Raw genomic sequence first — 5,536 nt, forward strand, 5'->3', positions numbered from 1 at the left:
CCAAAAATTATATATGCGGTTCCGATCCTTGTGAATTTCACTTGGAGGATAGAACTTAGAATAAAACCGGGGCACAATATCATTCCATTCAAGAGAATCCCCATTATCCAGTAATTTATACCAATGCGCCGCTTTACCAGACAGCGATATAGAGAATAGTTTCTTCCTCACTTCATCTATAACAATACCTGCACACTTGAATAAACCGCATAATTCATGTAAGAACAGTAAATGATCTCCAGGGTGGACAGTTCCATCCCCTGTATAACGGTTATCCACTACACGTTCAATAATTTTCATAGGTATTTTGTATGGTATCTCTTCCTCACCTGGCGCCTCATCCACTACCTTTGCAGTAGTAGTAGATTTTCCAAATAAAAATTCAAGAGAAGATCTCTCCATAATGAATTATGGCAGCAGGCAGAAATAAAATCAGCACAAACAGTAAAAGTTTCCCTTACCAATTCCACTTACCAAAAGCGCTTCACTCCCCGGCAACGGCGCCAGAAAATAGTCTTGATGACCCACAAGTATAGGGGGTATATCGTAGTATTTTCGATAAGTAAGAATGTCGATCCCAACGAGGAGCAGAAGGTGTTGACAAGCAGTTTCGATGAAGGATTCACTGTAAATGCTCACAGACAAGTATTCAAGGGGTTTTGATGTAGCAGGTGAATAAAGTACGAGTAAGTAAAGTGCGAGAGTAACAATTGCAGCGAGTGGCCCAATCCTTTTTAGCACAAAGGACAAGCCGGTTTGTTTACTTATAATGACCAAACCTTCTTGAGGACACACGGGATTTTAGTCTAGTGCTTTCGCTACATATGGCTAATTAATCTTCATTGTTTTGATAAGTGTTGTATGGGTGAACCTATGCTAATGCACCGCCCTTCCTAGGACTAATACATACTTGTGATTATACCCCTTGCAAGCATCCGCAACTACAAGAAGGTAATTAAGATAAATCTAACCACAACCTTAAACTCCGAGATCCTGCTATCCCTCCTGCATCGATATACCAACGGGGGTTCAGGTTTCTGTCACTCCGGCAACCCCGCAATTGGCAAACGAATACAAGATGCACTCCCCTAGGCCCATAAAGGTGAAGTGTCATGTAGTCGGCGTTCACATGACACCACTAGAAGAATAACACCACAACTTAAATATCATAACATTGAATATTACTCAACCATACTTCACTACTAACATTTAGACTTCACCCATGTCCTCAAGAACTAAACGAACTACTCACGAGACATCATATGGAACATGATCAGAGGTGATATGATGATGAATAACAATCTGAACATAAACCTTGGTTCAATGGTTTCACTCAATAGCATCAATAACAAGTAGAAATCAACACCGGGAGAGTTTCCCCTATCAAACAATCAAGATCCAACCCGAATTGTTACGGCTGTGACGATGTGCAGCGGTGGAGACGGCGGTGATGATGATGTAGATGATGATGATGGTGATGGAGATGATGTCCAGCTCGATGACGGTGACGATGGCGTCGATTTCCCCCTCTAGGAGGGAATTTCCCCGGCGGATCTCAGCCTGCCGGAGAGCTCTTTTCTCTCTGGTGTTCGCCCCCCCGCAGAGGCGACTGTGACTCTTCGCGACTATCCCCCTAGAGCTTAGGTTTTCGGGATGAAGAAATACGCGAAGGAGAGGAGGCCAGAGGGGGCTGTGGGCCCCCTCCCCACAAGGCGGCGCGACCAGGCCTTGGCCCGCGCCGGCCTGTGAGGTGGGCCCCCGGTGGCCCTCCTCGGCTCCCCCTTCTGGCTCCCATCGTCTTCTGGAAAAATAGGATTTTTCATATAAATTCCGTCAATTGTTGATCTTCCGAAATATTGCATTCTGACGGCGCTTTTTCCAGCAGAATCCTGACTCTGGTGCGCGATCCTCCAATAATCATGAAACATGCAAAATAGATGAAATAACATAAGTATCATCTCCAAATATAAAATATATCAATGAATAACAGCAAATTATGATATAAAATAGTGATGCAAATTGGACGTATCAGTGAGCATCACTGGCACCACAAGTGTCAATAGTGCTAACCTAGGTCAACAATAGGCCATTAGCAATAATTTGCACAACACAAGGACATGAACAAATAGAATAGGCCTAGCACAGTGAGCCAGTAAGCATAGGAATAGCACCAGGGCATGAATAGATAGGATATCATGAGTCCAGTGTACCAGGAAGAACTACACAGGCATAATCAAAGCACCAGTATGCATGAATAGGCTAGATCCTGGCATCAGTAGGCTTAGGCAAGGAGCACAACAAGCACAGCAAGCACGGCAGCACAACAAGCACGATAGCACAGCAAGCAAGGTAGCACAGCAAGCTCAGCAGCATACACATAGGGGGCAGTAGGCACAAATCAAGAAGAAGAAGGAGTGGATAGAGGAAGAAGAGGAGGAAGAGGAACTTACCTGGCGAAGAACGTGGAGGCAGTCATGGCGGCACGGTGGCACGGCCAGCCACGATGGCGCCAGACCGCGGCCAAGCCCGTGCCAGGCCATGCACGTCATTATGGGAGGCGGTGAACACCCAGGAGTGGCGAGAAGAAGCAGATCGACGGAGATCACCACGGATCCGTCATCGTATGCGAGCGTCACTCATGCGCACAAGCAGTCGAGGAAGAAGTGGTCAAATCGACGTGGAAGAGAAGATTCACCGTCGCACGCCGTGTCGATAGCAACCAACAGCGTGCCCTAGAACAACCGGAGGCGTTGATGTCTACGGGTGCTTCTATTCTTGTAGACAGTGTTGGGCCTCCAAGAGCAGAGGTTTGTAGAACAGCAGCAAGTTTCCCTTAAGTGGATCACCCAAGGTTTATCGAACTCAGGGAGGAAGAGGTCAAAGATATCCCTCTCATGCAACCCTGCAACCACAAAGCAAGAAGTCTCTTGTGTCCCCAACACACCTAATAGGTGCACTAGTTCGGCGAAGAGATAGTGAAATACAGGTGGTATAAATAAGTAGTAGCAACGGCACCAGAAAAGTGCTTTGCCCAGGACAGTAAACAAGCAGTAGTAACGCGATGAAAACAAGTAAACAAGCAGCGATAGCAGTATTTAGGAACAAGGCCTAGGGATTACACTTTCACTAGTGGACACTCTCAACTTTGATCACATAACAGAATAGATAAATGCATACTCTACACCCTCTTGTTGGATGATGAACACCACTAACTGTGTAGGATTACACGAACCCTCAATACCGGAGTTAACAAGCTCCACAATATTCAATGTTCATATTTAAATAACCTTAGAGTGTAAGATAGATCAACACAACTAAACCAAGTACTAACGTAGCATGCACACTGTCACCTTCACGCTACGAAAGGAGGCATAGATCACATCAATACCATCATAGCAATAGTTAACTTCATAATCTACAAGAGATCATAATCATAGCCTACGCCAAGAACTAACACGGATGCACACACTGTCACCATTATACCGTGCAGGAGGAATAAACTACTTTAATAACATCACTAGAGTAGCACACAGATAAATTGTGATACAAAACACATTGCAATCATAAAGAGATATAAATAAGCACTTCACTATGCCATTCATAACAGTGAATAAGTATTCTGTGAAATATAGCCTAAGAGACCCACACGGTGCACACACTGTCACCTTTACACACGTGGGACAAGGAGTCTCCGGAGATCACATAAGTAAAATTCACTTGACTAGCATAACGACATCTAGATTACAAGCATCATCATATGAATCTCAATCATGTAAGGTAGCTCATGAGATTATTGTATTGAAGTACATAGGAGAGAGATGAACCACATAGCTACCGGTACAGCCCCGAGCCTCGATGGAAAACTACTCCCTCCTCATGGGAGACAGCAGCGTTGATGGAGATGGCGGTGGTGTCGATGGAGGAGCCTTCCGGGGGCACTTCCCCGTCCCGGCGGCGTGCCGGAACAGAGAGTCCTGTCCCCCAGATCTTGGCTTCACGATGGCGGCGGCTCTGGAAGGTTTCTCGTACCGTGGCTTTTTCGTATCGAGGTTTTAGGTCGAGGGGCTTCTTATAGGCGAAGAGGCGGCGTCAGAGGGTCGAAGAGGCGGTGAGGGGGTAAGGCGACGCGGCCAGGGCCTGGGCCGCGCCGGCCACCCTCCTGGGCCCACCAGGCCTCCCCTCTGGCGACTCTCGGGTGTTCTGGAAGCTTCGTGGAAAAATACGATGCTGGGCGTTGATTTCGTCCGATTCCGAGAATATTTCCTTACTAGGATTTCTGAAACCAAAAACAGCAGAAAACAACAACTGGCCCTTCGGCATCTCGTCAATAGGTTAGTTCCGGAAAACGCATAAATATGACATAAAGTATGCATAAAACATGTAGATATCATCAATAATGTGGCATGGAACATAAGAAATTATCGATACGTCGGAGACGTATCAGCATCCCCAAGCTTAGTTTCTGCTCGTCCGAAGCGGTAAACGATAACAAAGATAATTTCTGGAGTGACATGCCATCATAACCTTGATCATACTATTGTAAGCATATGTAATGAATGCAGCGATCAAAACAATGTAAATGACATGAGTAAACAAATGAATCATATAGCAAAGACTTTTCATGAATAGTACTTTCAAGACAAGCATCAATAAGTCTTGCATAAGAGTTAACTCATAAAGCAATAAATCCATAGTAGAGGTATTGAAGCAACACAAAGGAAGATGAAGTTTCAGCAGTTGCTTTCAACTTATAACATGTATATCTCATGGATATTGTCAATGTAGAGTAATATAACAAGTGCAATATGCAAGTATGTAGGAATCAATGCACAGTTCACACAAGTGTTTGCTTCTTGAGGTGGAGAGAGATAGGTGAACTGACTCAACAAAAAAGTAAAAGAAAGGTCCTTCAAAAAGGAAAGCATCGATTGCTATATTTGTGCTAGAGCTTTGATTTTGAAAACAAGAAACAATTTTGTCAACGGTAGTAATAAAGCATATGTGTTATGTAAATTATATCTTACAAGTTGCAAGCCTCATGCATAGTATACTAATAGTGCCCGCACCTTGTCCTAATTAGCTCGGATTACCGGGATTATCATCGCAATGCACATGTTTTAACCAAGTGTCACAAAGGGGTACCTCTATGCCGCCTGTACAAAGGTCTAAGGAGAAAGCTCGCATCGGATTTCTCGCTATTGATTATTCTCAACTTAGACATCCATACCGGGACAACATAGACAACAGATAATGGACTCCTCTTATATGCATAAGCATTCAACAATTATTAATTTTCTCATATGAGATTGAGGATATTTGTCCAAAACTGAAACTTCCACCATGGATCATGGCTTTAGTTAGCGGCCCAATGTTCTTCTCTAACATTATGCAGTGCTCTAACCATTTTGGTGGTAAATCTCCCTTACTTCAGACAAAACAAACATGCATAGCAACTCACATGATATTCAACAAAGAGTAGTTGATGGCGTCCCCAGGAACATGGTTATCGCTCAACAAGCAACTTAATAAGAGATAA

This window comes from Lolium perenne, chromosome 4, assembly GCF_019359855.2.
Source record: "Lolium perenne isolate Kyuss_39 chromosome 4, Kyuss_2.0, whole genome shotgun sequence".
Classification (NCBI taxonomy): domain Eukaryota; kingdom Viridiplantae; phylum Streptophyta; class Magnoliopsida; order Poales; family Poaceae; genus Lolium; species Lolium perenne.